The 15,353-nt window shown below is 35.9% G+C and overlaps 1 pseudogene; it reads right to left on the bottom strand.

Moving 5' to 3' along the window:
* Positions 1–5,126: 5,126 nt before the first annotated feature.
* On the bottom strand, positions 5,127–8,555 carry LOC144458193 (presenilin-associated rhomboid-like protein, mitochondrial pseudogene; annotated as a pseudogene).
* Between the last annotated feature and the right edge of the window lie 6,798 nt (positions 8,556–15,353).

Here is a 15,353-nt window from a genome sequence, read left to right as displayed (position 1 = left end):
GCCCAGCTTACCCTTTGGAGCATCCCTCACAGATGGTCATCTCACTGCTGTTTGTTTGCTTGCTGTATTCACTACTGTTCAACTTAGCCCCCCTCCAATTATTGGATGACTCTATCCCTGTAGCTGAACCAAAAACAATGTGAATTTTACTTTTTAATTTAAAAAGGTTTCAAGTAAAAGAGTTCTTTTCAAAAAATTCCAGAGGTCCAAAAACATTGTCAATTGGAAGTATAAATGACATAAAATACCTTGTAAACTGCTGAAGTCCATGATGGCATGGCTGGAAACTAAGCAAGGTATGAAGTTCTGGGGTTTGGGAGGGGACAGAGAAATAGCTTATAAGGAGTTCTAGAACTTGTCTCAAGTTTCAGGATGGGCATTAGTTAACAGTTAAAGATGGGTCACAGAAGGGTAGGATAGAAACAGCTGACACCCAATATTTTTGTACTTTATGAATAGAATCTTGTTATCACAATAAGCCATGAAGAAGAGGTCATTTTTAAAATCTAAAGTAAATTGTGATGTTTTCTTCTTGTCACCCCAAAGAGGTTAGTTGCTAGGATATCTCTTAGATGAAAGACTCGCCTACCCTGCATGATGATAAAGTTACATAGGTCTCCGCTTCTAGGAAAGTAGGTTTTTAGGAATGGACTTGAATTAAAAACTTGCATTTTGACATTTGTGGAACTGAGGCTGTGCTTACATTTAACAGTACATAGAACTCCAGTAAACCAGTTGATGGGTTCTGGTGGTTTTTTAAGACATCATAATGCTTTTTACAAAGCTTTTTACAAAGTTCTTTGGGGACACAAATTTGGGAAATGTCCTATCTTTCACTGTTTTTACAAACAGTTTCTTGCAGTCAAAAGGATGCAATGTTTTGTTTTTAACTTGTTTTTTGTTTTTTATTATTTGTACTGTTTTCAAAAATGTCTTTAAAGCTAATAAATTACAATTATTTATCCTTCCTGCTGAAATAAAACTGCTAGAATATTTAATCATCATGTTTAGGACACATGCTGTATTTGTCTATTTGAGAGAATTGAAGTGATTTTTTTTTTATCAAATCCCTTGTGAAGGTTTCCAAAAGTCATCTTTTGGAAAATGCTGAATGTAGAAGGACTGGATAGTTGTTCAGTGCTAGTAAATGTGCAGATCTCTACTGAATTAAGCTTATAATGAATTGTAATAGAATAAATAAACTTATTGTGTTATCGATGATCTAAAATGTTTGGTCTTAACTTCGGTCACATCATGATAGAGAAAAGGAAGCCAGACATTTTTCACATTTATTAAGCTACATTCATATGAAATGTGAATTGGCTCTTTGGGACTTAGAATTTATAAACAATTGCCCATGCTTGTTACAGGTCCTGGTGAAAAGGTGGTATGTGAAATGTTTATTTTTCCTTTTTTATAGTATTTTAATTTTTTTCCAATTACATGTAAAGAAAGTTTTCAACATTCACTTTTATAAGATTTTGAGTTCCAAACTTTTTTCTCCCTCCCTCTCCTCCCTCCTTGCCAAGATGGCAAGCAACCTGATATAGGTTATACATGTACAATCACATTAAACATATTTCCACATTAGTCATATTGTAAAAAGAATCAGAACAAAATGGAAAAACCAAGACAAAGAAAAAAAAAGGTGAAAATAATATGCTTCAATCTGCATTCTGACTCCATGGGTCTTTCTCTGGATATGGGTAGTATTTTCCATCATGAGGCTTTTGGAATTGTCTTAGATCAGTGATTGCTGAGAAGAGCCAAGTCTGTCAAAGTTGATCATTGCCCAATGTTGCTGTTGCTGTTACTATGTATCATGTTCTCTTGGTTATGCTTACTTCACTCACTATTAGTTCGTGTAAGTCTTTCCAGGTTTTTTCTGAAATCTGCCTGCTTATTATTTATTATAGTGCAATAGTATTCCATTACATTCATACACCACAACTTGTTCAGCCATTTCCCAATTGATGGGCATCCCTTCAATTTCCAATTCTTTGCCACCACAAAAAGAGCTGGTATAAATATTTGTGTACATGTTAGTCTTTTCCCCTTTTTTATGATCTCTTTAGGATAGAGACCTGGTAGTGATATTGCTGGATCAAAAGGTATGCAACAGTTTTATAGCCCTTCGGGCATAGTTCCAGAACGGTTGGATCAGTTGTGAAATATTTTTTAGTTTGGAAACTTAGTGTATATTTGGAATGGGACACAGGGGGAGGTCTCCAATGCCATTTTCAGACCATCGGGCTGTTTCCATCTTGTTAAAAACCCATTTTTCATCATGTTAAATGTATTCCCTATGTTTATGACATTCAAATCATCACTACTCATTTTCTCCATCCAAGAGAAATAATGTGGTACAGAAAAAAGAACCCTTGACTTAGAGTCAGGGAAACCTCAGTTCCAATCCAGCCTTGACACCAGTGGCGAATGACTTGACCTCTCTGAAGCTCAGTTTCTTACCTCACAAATTAGGAAGAGAAGACTTTTACTATGTATTTACTACAGCATTGTGAGGACAGTGCTTTGCAAAACTTAGCATGGCATATAAAAGTGGGGTGCTCTATTCAGCATTCGTCTATTCAATAAATTTTACTAAGTGCTCACTGTGTTGGAAGTTAAATTTGCACTACTGTGGGAGACAGAAATACATGTGCTAGGAGTTCATGAAATAGAGGAGGAAGAGGGTGGTTTAATGGAGATAAGAACTGCAGGAAAATATCTATCAAACAATTACCTCAATTTCTTCCTCTCCATCATCATCCCAATATCAATATCCAATGTAGCTCAGTTTTATAAAGTTGAAGTTGGTTGATCAATCAGCTGGCATTCATTAAGCACCTGAGGCAGCTAGGTGGTGCAGTATATAGATAGTGCTAGACCCAAAGTCAGAAAGACTCTTCTTCTTGAGTTCAAATCTGACCTCAGTTTTCCCAACTGTAAAATGGGTATAATAATAGTACCTACCTGCAAGGACTGTTGTGAGGATTAAATGAAATAATATTTGTAAAGCATTTAGCACAGTGCCCGGCACATAGTAGGTGCTATATAAATGCTAATATCGTGCATTCAACATAGCCTCTGAAGCTGAAATGGACCAAGTTCTCTGCTGCTTGTACTAATTTTGCCCTAACATTTAACACAAAGAAAACACAGCCAGCACCACACTCTCCATATGTGGAACCATTGGTGACAGCAAATGGAGAAGTTTTGAATGCTGTGGATAAGTTCACTTACCTTGGTGGTATACTTTTCAGAAATGTACACATTGATAATGAGGTTGATGCATGTGTTACCAGAGCCAGCTCAGTGTTTTGTAGACTCCAAAGGAAAGTGAGGGAGAGAGGAAGAATTAGACTGACTACCGAACTGAAGGTCTACAGAGCCACTGTGCTGACCTCACTGTGAAACCTGGACAGTATAGTAGTGTTATTCCAGGAAACTGAATCGCTTCCATTTGAATTGTCTTAGGAAGATTCTGAAGATCACCTGGCAGGATAAAGTAACAGACAGAAGTCATTTCTTGAGCTAAACTGCCAAGCATTCAAACACTGCTGCAGAGAGCACAGCTCCATGGGCTGGCCACATTGTTGGAACGCAAAACATATGCTTGCCTAAAAGGCTGTTTTACAGAGAACTCATTCAAGGAAGGAGCCCACATGGTGGTCAGAAGCAATGCAAAAACATTCTCAAGGTCTCTTTGAAGGACTTTGGAATTTATTGCATGACATGGGAGACACTGGCAAAGGACTTCCCAGCATGGTGTACTTGTATCAAAGAAGGTGCTGTGCCCTATGAGCAAAGCAGAATTGATGAAGCTCAAAAGTAATGCAAGATGTGCAAATTTAGAGAAGCCACCCCAAATGTTCACATGGACTATTTGTGCCCAGCCTGTGGTAGAGCCTTCTGAGCTCTGATCAGTCACAATCGGACACATTGAAACTTGACTCTAACATAGCAGTGTCATTTTGGTCCTCTTCAAGGACAAAGAACAACAACCAATCTTTGTGAAGGTAGAAGTCGGATCAGATGACTTCTGAGGATCCTTCCAACTCTTTAGATCCTGTGATTTTGTGATTGAAACAATTGAGGCTTATGTTTTTGGTGTGTTTTCTAGTTCTCTCCTGGATTGTCAACAATTACCTATATTTGTGGGGGAAACAAAGTAACCAATAACAGAATTGTACCACTACTTAAAAGTAGCTAAGTCACTTCAAGTTATAGTTTGACAGTGTTCTTTTGTTTTGGTTTTCCTTTTCTTTTAAATCTGTGCTGATATTATTACTTGTGGCATAATTAATTTAACTCAGAGACCAATGCTAAGGAGGTTGGATCTAGTCAGGAGCTAGATCTGGCTCATTGTGGCCAATGAGCTTTTACTTGTCCCATTGCCAGAGAGTACATTCCTAATCCCACAGTTCATTTACACGTACACATATGAGTGACTTGGAGACAGAGGATGAAGAGATCATTCTCTCTGTCTCTATCTCTCTATCTCTCTCTTTTTCTCCTTCCTTCTTTTCTTCCTCCCTCTTCTCCTCCCCTCCCCTCCTCTTCCTTCTCCTCTCTTCTTTTTTTTCCTTCTAAAACAGAAGTAGATTTTTAATGACTCATCCAGCCATTTTCCAGAAAGGGAAGTATGCACCACATCATGAGGAGACCTATTCTGTTTTAAAATCTAGACTCAAATACTGGGGACTGAGAGAAGAGTTGTATTTTGTGTGAAGTTTTGTTTCGATGATCATCTACTCATAGGCTAGGGCTTAGCTGTGTGCCAGACATTGCTGAGAAACTTTCAGTGCTGGAGAATGGCACTTTGTGAGAGCAGCAGAATCCTTGTGTGACAACAGAAGCAACAGTGTGGCTCCTTTAAATATACCCAAACTATAAGCAACTATAGCCAAAGCCAATAAACTGTGCATATTCTTTTATCTAATGATACCTTTACCAGGCATATACTCCAAAGACAGCAAAGAAAGAGGGAAAGAACAATATTAAACAAAAAAAATCAAATCATACCAAATCAGCTCATGGCCATAAATAAGATACCATATTCCAAATTAAACTGCTTCAAGACACACTACATGATCAAAAAATGTCCTTCTCAGGATCATGCAGCTTTATGTCCCTTTACAATAATAGCTTTTGGGGCACTTTCTGGTTGTGAAGGTGAACACTAGAAGGAAAAAGATGGCCACGTTCCCTTTGGGCATCTTTGTACAAACAGCTGCCAGGATAGTTATGATGTCCCCTGATACTCTAAGCGATGGCCCAGCTCTCTGCTTTGCTGGTATGACTGACTAAAATAAAAATAATACCTGCAGACTGCTATGAACTGCTCTTTTCAAGAACATTGACTATGCTTGTGAAGAAATTCCACAAAATGAACATTTGCTACTGTGTGAAACAAGGAGAAATACCTGAAGGTAGAAAACAACCTAGGAGAGTAAAGGGCTTTAGAAGCTAGATCAGGTGTAAAGTATGTAACCATTGACCTCTGTAGTGAAGGTTCTTTCCATAAACAGAATACAAAGACATTAGCAACTATGATACCAGTCACAGCTCACTGATCACCACATAGAATACTCTACCACTTGTTAAACTGCTTTCTGAAGTCCCCTTTATTTTTTATTTATATTATATATTATATTATATTATATTATATTATATTATATTATATTATATTATATTATATTATATTATATTATATTATATTATATTATATTATATTATATTATATTATATTATATTATATTATATTATATTATATTATATTATATATATATACAATATATGTATTATTTATAATATTTATTTATTATACATTTTTGCCATCTAACCAATTTGACTTTATCCTATCAAAAGAGCTGTGGACCCTGGATTTCAGGGCTTCTAACTGCCAAATAGCAACTGATCCAAATACATATACTGTAAGCCCAATGGTTAAAAAAAAAAAAGGTACATAAGGTCATTAGGAGATAGAAAGATATATAAAAGATTTTATATATTTCACCAACTATTCCCTTAGATTGTGAGCTCCTTGCAGGCAGGAACTGTCTTTTGCCTCTTTTATTACATCTAGTGCCTGTTACCTAGTAGGCACTTAATAAATGTTTATTGATTGATTATTCCTATGTCTGGTAATTGAGATTCATTTCTGAGTGCTTTTTTCTGAATCCATTTTTTTCAGCTGAATAAAGAAATTAAACCTGGTGCCCAACAGCAGGGCAGAGGATCAGCTGACATAACGTTCTAGCCTTCAACCCCCTGCACTCTCCCAGTCAGGCTGCTTTAGTACCAGCCGCTCCAAATCCACTCTCTCCAGGCCATCTTCCCAACCTCCTACCACAGCATTAAGGTGCTACATTTCAATGAAGTAAGATAGCACATAAAGAGAAACTGGAAAGGGAGGGAAGGAGAGGTACAAGCAGTGGCAGTATGGTGTGGAAATAGCTGGGAAGTAGTATGGAAACCCAGGTCTGGGCAAAACAAAGTCAATGCACACTCATCAGAGCCCAAGGTTCCAAGAGCAGAGTTCAACATTCCAGTGGGAGGGGAATGAGATTGATAGCCAGAGTGTGGGTGTGGAGATGTCCAGAAAGTAGCATTGAGGTCTGCTTCCTAGCAAGATAAGGCTGGTGGTATAGAAATGAAATGATGGTATCTGCTCTCAAAAATTTTGGTAGGAATTCCCTTTATATCCTTTCTCTGTTACAATGCAACTTTTTTTTTAACCAGTGATCAATATACTGCCCAAAATACAAATTGAAGGAAGAGAACGGAACAAATCCATAAACTGGGAAATCAGCTTTCAAACATCTGACAGGTTTTGTTTAATTAGTTTTTTGAATATTCAACTGAACTATGATTTTAAAAAAAGAATGATATAAGGAAAATTAAAAGAATCTTTTCTAATTTCCTAAATTAAATTGCTAATGGTCTTTTATCTTTCAAGTACTTAAAAAGATTTTTAAAAACTTAAATGATTCCTTCATTTATTAGTAGAGCAAAATAATCAGGTGATATTTTTCTCATGTATGGTATAATTTTATACTTTATTTTTCCTTTTAAATTTTTTTCAAATGAACAAGTTAATGAAAAGAAAGAACTCAAGATTCTGGTTTCAGTCAAGATCATTTAAGAAAAAGTTACTAAAATGAGTCATTTTTGAGACAAGAGGAAATATAACTTGTGCAGAAGTTTTGGGTTGAATTGCAGCAGAGAGTGCAATTAATATGATTTTATTACTCTTACCAAAGGGAGGAGGAAAACAGATGCCAACAAGGAGCAGTCTCCATGTGCTGCCCTATTGCCTCCAGCTCTCAGCTGAGGGCAGCCCACAATGGGGTGGCTGCCTGACAGTGAGATAGACAGACAGAGACACACAGAGAAAGAGAAAGAGAGACAGGGAGAGAACATCTCCTTGCTATTTATTCACTTTGGCTAAACTTACAATTTGTATTACAATGCATTGCCACATTGGGAGTGAATTTGGTTGTAACAGAATGAACACATTCTACAATACTGGGGAAAGGAGGAGTCTGATATTTGACTTCTAAGAGGCTCTAACAAAAATAATTCGTTGGGGGCAGCTAGGTGGCACAGTGGATAGAGCACCAGCCCTGAAGTCAGGAGGACCTGAGTTCAAATCTAGCCTCAGACTAAACACTTGACACTTACTAGATGGGCAATTCACTTAACCCCAAATGCCTACAAAAATAAAATAATTGGTTGATGTCTTAAATTGGTATGATTGCGCTAACTTCAAAACTTTATCTTACCAGAGTGCATACTTCCTCTACTACGATAGATTGCAACCAATCCTTCCTTCAGTAGGTCTTTTAATGTGTTGCCATGGCCAAAAAAAGTTTTTCATTTGCTGGACAGCTATAGGTGAAAGAGTTTAGAGCTGAAAGAAACCTTAGAGGCCACTTAGTCTCACTCTCTCATTTACAAATGAGGAAACTAAGGCCCAGAGAGGTTAAATAACTGTCAGGACCTCCTCCCCAAGATGACTTCTCTTTGCAGTCCTCTCTTTTCTTATTACTAGGAGATACCTTGTTTTCCGGGGCTAAGGCCCAGGTAGTAGTAACTTGTGCTCTGAGCTGAGCATAACAACAGTCCTTTGTTCTAATCCTTTGGATGAACTCTGCTGCAGCTAAATCACAGAACTGGTGGTACCTGAGCTTGGGCAAGGACCTGAAGGAACCATGGTCCCTGTCAAGAAGCCCTGCTATGAATACACTTTTGCTTTTAGGCAAACTTGTCATACTGCTGCTGTTACACCTCCCTGCTTGATTCTTTGTCTTGCCACAACCATGTGTATCAAGGTTTAGCCTCACTCCCTTGGGTCTCCTCAGGCCTAGAGCACATCCTGGCACACCTGTCTAGTTTCCTTCCTCCAACAAAATAAAGAATACTTTTTTTTTTGTCTATGAGCTCTGTGAGCTCTTTGGAATTTTATTTTGTTTTTCAGAGTTGACAGTTGGTGTATAACCTCTGTGGGTTCTTTGGTAATTTACTTTTCAGAGTTGACATGACTTACCCATGATCACACAGCTAGCAAGTTTAAGAGCTGAGATTTGATCTCAGGTCTTTCTAATTCTGAGTCTAGTATTCTATCCACTAAACCAAGATGCCTCCCTTGAAGTTTTATATTAGATAATGTCCTAAAAGTTGATACTGCCCTCAGTTGGATAATCCCAGATATTGTTCATTGATAATATAAATTTAACTTTAAAATTCAGATCTGATATATTTATTAGAAGATGGAATGCACCAGAATTATGTGGGAGGATATATGAATTTCAGTACATTCAGAAGTAGGTTTACATTATTTATCTGATTGTAGCAGCTTGTTTAAAAACAATTAAATGCAAATTAGCCATGCCATGTATGGAATACATCTTAAGCATATTAATTTCAGTTGAATTAGAATTCATTTTTCATATTAGATAGATCTCAATTCTTCCTGAAATTCACAACATTGGTGAAAAAGCACTAGGTGGCGCAAGTAAGCTAAAGAGGACAAATAACAGACTATTCAAAAATTAGGGCGTTTAAGGTTTTGAGGAGGGAAAAAAATCAGATGTTCATGGGTGTCATTGCCGAAGTGTTAGGTTTTCCAAAATTAGAGGTGTTTTTTTTTAATGCAGTTTTCATATTTCAAATGGCCATATTTTTGTGGATAAAAGCAACTCCTATTTGAAAATGTTACCATTAATGGGATTGTCTAAATGGTTTATTACATGCATTTAACTACTTACAGTTAATTTGTAGATACTGTTTAGATATCTGTAGCATTAAATCTAGTCAATCCACTGCTGAACACTTCAGAAAGTGGAAAATCCTTGAGGGTGGAAACTATCATTTTTCATTTTTGTTATAAGGATAACCAAGCATAGTGACTTGTATGTAATAAATGTTTTCCAAATTTCATAACTCCTAGGTATCAATATATTCACAACACGTATATAGCAGTTTTATATTTGGTGCCAAAGATTAAAAGGTAAGGAATCAGGCAAAATGAGGCCTGGGGAAGACCTTAATTTAGAAAGGCCACGATCACCCACTGCATCCTGGGCTATCACCAGTCATCTTGACTTTTGTCTTGCCACTGGACTCTGATAACTCTGGAGGAGAGGGGAAGGCTGACAACTTTGCAAAGCTCTGCCTCACTTAAATCTAATTCATCGCCTTTCTCTTTGAGAACATAGAATGAACAACAATTTGCCTGGAGTTGTGATCAAAACTTTTCAAGAATGTTAAGATCAAAAATTTTGGTTTAAAAAAAAATCAGATAAACAGAAATGAAACACTCAGAACTTCATCTATCATTGCATCATACTAATGATTTAGGTTTTAACAAGCCTAGAAAAATTCAATTACATGACGGGTTTCTATTTCATTTAGCCTGAGCAATTGTCCCTCCAATCCCTTTCATTTTTCCTTCCTTCTATGATACTACTCCAATGTCTTTAATGATAAGGAAATGAATTGAACTTTTTTTTGTAGAAAACAGAAAAAGCAGCTTACAGAATAAAGGAATTAAGGGCAGGGTTTAGGGGTTGGGGTGAGAAAAAAATGATACATGGAAACTTCTATTTCTTTAGAAACTTTTATCTCTATATACTCTGGTTTTCTTATGCTAACACTAATATGCGTTCCTCCATATGGAGTCTTTCTGTTATACTTAGCTTGTCTCTATCTGGCATCATGATTAGAATACTTGATCAAAAAAAATGGAACTTTTCATGCTACTATATGAATTCTTCTTATGAGATTACTTTATCTGCCTTTTCCAAATTTTGCTTTCCTGTTTTTCAACTTGACCAAGAGCCACAATTTGCAACAATTTGGCTAAAGATTGGTAATGATAAAGAATGGGATGTGATGAGAAAAGATTTGTTTAGCAGATTGGAGTAATTTTTAAAACAAAGGTTTAATGGTTCTCCTAAGTAGAATTTGAAATATTTTCTTAAGTAAACCAATAAATTACTATACACAATTCAAGCTGCTTAGTCATGTATAATTGCCACTGAAGTAGCCTCTGCTATATTTCGGAAACTTGGGAAGGAGAAGATCCTCAGGATATATGGTGAGGATGTTGGAGGGAAGACTGCAGGAACACTTAGCAAAATTCTTTTTGAGAACTCTGAATCTGAACTCTCTTCAGAACAATAAGTTTACATGACTGATGACTGTTATTTAAGGGGAAAATGATTTTCTTAAACTCTGTGGTACTCTGAGTCCTTTCACAATATCACTTCATGTAAAGGAATGGGCACTTCAGAAGAGAAATTTTATTTAAAAGATTAACAAAAATGAAGAAAAAAATGCAAGAAAGCATCGCATCATGCATTTCTGATACTTTTTTTTAAGGAGACAGAAGGAAATCAGACCTGTGGATGTGTTGATACAGTGAACTCCCACTGAGAAAAATCCCTGAGCTCATAAATCACTTGGCCAGTATCACATAACCAGTATGTATTAGAAGTAGGGCCTGCCAGCTCTGGAGATCAATTTGGAACTATACCCAAAGGGCTATAAAAATGTGCATACCCTTTGATCCAACAATGCCACTTCTAGGTCTGTATCCCAAAGAGATCATAAAAATGGTATGTGTACAAAACACGTGTACAAAAATATTTATAGCAGCTCTTTTTGTGGTGGCCAAGAATTGGAAATTGAGGGGATACCCATCAACTGGGAGATGGCTGAACAAGTTGTGTTATATGAATGTAATGGAATACTATTGTGCTATAAGAAATGATGAGCAGGTGGACTTCAGAAAAACCTGGAAAGATTCTATGAACTGATGATGCTGAATGAAGTAAGCTGAACCAGGAGAACACTGTACACAGTAACAGCATCATTGTGTGATGACTAACTTTCATTGACTTGGCTCTTCTCAGCAATGCAAGGATCTAAGACAATTCCAAAAGACTCTTGATGAAACACGCTGTCCACTCCAGAGAAAGAACTATGGAGTCTGAATGGAGATCGAAATATACTATTTGCTCCCCTTTTCCTTTGTTGTTTTGTTTTATTGCTTCATTCTCGTGGTTCCTCTCATTTGTTCTAATTGTTCTTGATATTATTACTAATAGGAAAATATGCTTAATAAGAATGTATAAATAGAGCTTATATCAGATTGCATGCCATTTTGGGGATGGGGAAGGAGAGAGAGGGGAGAAAATTGAAAACTCAAAAGCTTATGGAAGTGAATGTTGAAAACTAAAAATAAATAATTTTTTAAAAAAGAAAATGGATAAGAAAAAATATATAAAAAATAATATATGTAATTTTTTTTTAAAAAAAGAAGTAGGGCCTGACTTTTGACTCTAAGCCACCTCTCTAGCTACACTGCCTCTCTGACAATGTTAAGTTTATATAAGATATTGTTAACTACACTCTGATGGACTTTCTTGAAGTAGGCTAGGAAATATTCTTCCTTCCCATAAAAATGAGTGAGAAGAGGCTCTTTAGAGGGAAATAACAAGTAGCATCTCATTAAATGCTACACAATATGATTTTTTTTTAAATCAAAGTGGAAAAGAGAAGGAGAATGATGAAAGCAATGATCCCTCCTCAGACTTCAGCAGACTATTAAGGGTTATCCAGCCTGTCAGGTTATTGTGATTTCATTTAGTTTTTTTTTCTAGTGTCAACCCTAATGTCCTTGAAACTTAGTCACATTTATAACTTTATTGGCTTGTGAAATAGAAGAATCTTACAATTAAATATTAACATGATAGGAAGCTAGCCATTCTGAAGGAAATAGAGCACCACTCTTTGTCCTGTCACCTTTGGGTTTCCAATAATACTTTTATGAATTTGACTTGCACCTTGCAGGGGCAAGGAAGGTACAGGCTGTCTAGGCTTACTTGACCCCTGTGGTGTCTCACTTGGAGTTCTCTGCCTTATAATCTATGTTATGTTTTCTTTACTTGGGAAAAAAAACTGAATGTGTATAAATATTCTTTCCTGTTTGAAACAATTCTGATGAGAATGAGGTTCAGGCATTGCTTGCCACAACTACTCCCCTCCATTTTCCCTTCCACTGTAAAATCTCTTCCTTGCACACTGCCTTCACGTGGGAAAAATTTCCCCATTTTACCACTCCCCTCTTCCTCCTCCTAGTGCATCCCTCTTTTTCACCCCTTCATTTTTTTGAGATGCTTCCAACATAATCAATTCATACTCATGTTCTCTATCTAAACTCCTTTTAACTGTTCTAATAATGATAAATTCTTAGAAGTAACATGTATCATTTTCCCATATAGGAATACAAACAGTTTAATTTTATTGAGAACCTTATGATTGCTCTTTCATGTTTACCTTTTTATGCTTCTCTTGAGTCTTTTGTTTAAATGTCAAATTTTCTATTCAGCTCTAGTCTCTTTATTAGGAATGCTTGAAAATCCTCTATTTCATTAAATATCCATTTTCCCCCTGAAGGATTATACTCAGTTTTGCTGGGTAGGTTAGTCTTGCCTGTAATCCTAGCTCCTTTGTCTTCCAGAATATCACATTCCAAACCCTATGCTCTTTTAATGTGGAAGCTGCTAAATCTTTCGTGATCTTGACTGTGGCTCCACAGTATTTGAATTGTTTCTTTCTGGATCCTTGGAGTATTTTATCTTTGACCTGGGAGCTCTGGAATTTGGCTATAATATTCTTACTAGTTTTTGTTTTAGGATCTCTTTCAAGAGGTGTCAATTTCTATTTTACCCTTAGGATCTAAGATGTCAGGGCAGTATTCCTTGATAATACCTTGAAATAGGCCCTTTCTTTGGCTTTCAGGTAGTATGATAATTCTTAAATTATGTCTCCTTGATCTATTTTCCAGGTCATTTGTTTTTCTAGTGATATATTTTACAGTTTCTCCTATTTTTTCATTCTTTGGGCTTTATTTATTATTTATTTATTCTTCTTGATGTCTCATGGAGTCACTGGCTTCCACTTGCCCAATTCTAATTTTTAAGGAATTATTTTCATCAATGAGATTTTATACCTCTTTTTCCATTTGATCTATACTGTTTTTAAGTAGTTTTTTCTGTAGTGAATTTTTGTGCCTCTTTTTACCATTAGACTAATTCCATTTTTAAGATGTTATTTTCAGCTATAGATCTATATGATCTTATGACTTTTCAGTCATTTCTTTATTAACCAGATGATGTTTTATTATTTCTTCTCCAGAAAGTCACTATGGTAAAACAATGAAAAATTAAATATATGAAGTCACAGAGGCACAAACATTAATACAACTTATGAAACTGAATGGAAATCCCCATACTAGACAAATGTTTGAAATAAGCATGAAAATTCCACTTAACCAATAACAGAGGAGAAAAAAACCAAGGAGGAAGGGTTAGAGTAATTATCTGAAATTCTATTTATTTTTAACTTTCTGTTGAAAAATGACAAAATTTGAATAAATCGGTTGATGGTCTACTCCTTTTTTAATCAGAGGAAGTGAAAAACATTAGCAAAGTATGTTTATGTATACATGCATACTTATAACCTCTTTTCTAAAGCCTTCTTAAATTTCTCTAGTTGGAAGCAGTCACTCCCTTTCTCTTCTTTGTTTGAACCTTTACAAATATAGTAGATGTTCAAAAACTGTTGAAAGAATGACTTAATGAATGAATATGTGCATTAATATGTTTCATATGTAATACGTTTCAATGTGGAAAAATAAATTGCCCTGTGCATTATTTCTTTCTTCCACTGGGTAACTGACTTTTCTTTCTTATTTATCATTCTGTTCATTGTTTTCCTCTGTGGTTAAGTATATTCTAGAGACTACCACCTTTTGTTTGTCTGAAATTATAGTAGATGGTAGCTTCTGCATTACCATATGTGAGTTGACCACATCAAAAGTCAACTAACAAGGTTATTTCCTGACTCAGCTCAAGTCTTATCTCTTTCAAGCCTTCCCCTAAACATCTCAACCTTCAGTGTTCTTTCTCTCCTTAAGACTTCTTATCTTAACATATATGTCTGGCATATATTCCTTGTATTTTATGTTTGTATACATACATATGTATGTGTATAAATGTATGTATGTGTGTTTGTATACACATATGTGTATGTGTGCATGCAAGCAGTTAAGTGGTGCAGTGAATAGAGCACTGGGCTTATAATCAAGAATACTCATCTTCATAAGTTCAAATACAGGGTCAGACACTAGCTTTGTGATCCTGGGCAAGTCACTTAACCCTGTTTGCCTCATTTCCTCATTTGTAAAATAAGCTAGAGAAGGAAATAGCAAACCACTATAGTATCTTTGCCAAGAAAACTTCAAAAGGGGTCATGAAGAGTCAGATATAACTGAAACAACTCAACAACAACAATAAAAACAACAACAAAATATATATTCCTCGTCAGTGTTTTTTAAATAATTCCACCTAGGTTGCAATATATGCATGTGTGTATTGTATCTTCCCATATAGACGTTTTATTGTCCCGATTAGTATGCAAGTCAGAAAAACATGTCTTATATCTTTATATCCCCAATAGTTAGCATGCTAATCTGTTAGCTAGTACCTGCTGTTCATGACTTCTTCTGTGAAAATAACTTGGGGATTATGAGGTGACATATTCTGTTTTAATATCTATTCAATGTTTCTCAGCCACTGCTTTGTTAAAGAAATGCCTATCTGGTTGAATTTTTATGTTAAAATTCTCCAAAACTACATGTGTATATTTATTGTCTTTTGTCCCTCCTTCTCTGTTTTTTTTATTTTGACTAGTTTTCCCTTAAATTTTCCAAGCCATACAACAAAACTACCGCTGCCATAATATTTTGAAGCTCTTGGGATTAATCCAATCACAGGGTCTCA

The sequence above is a fragment of the Phascolarctos cinereus genome, unplaced genomic scaffold (assembly GCF_003287225.1).
Source record: "Phascolarctos cinereus isolate Bilbo 61053 unplaced genomic scaffold, phaCin_HiC Scaffold_725;HRSCAF=1366, whole genome shotgun sequence".
Taxonomy (NCBI): Eukaryota; Metazoa; Chordata; class Mammalia; order Diprotodontia; family Phascolarctidae; genus Phascolarctos; species Phascolarctos cinereus.
The sequence above is the reverse complement of the archived record's forward strand: the minus strand, read 5'-3'. Positions and strand labels throughout refer to the sequence as shown.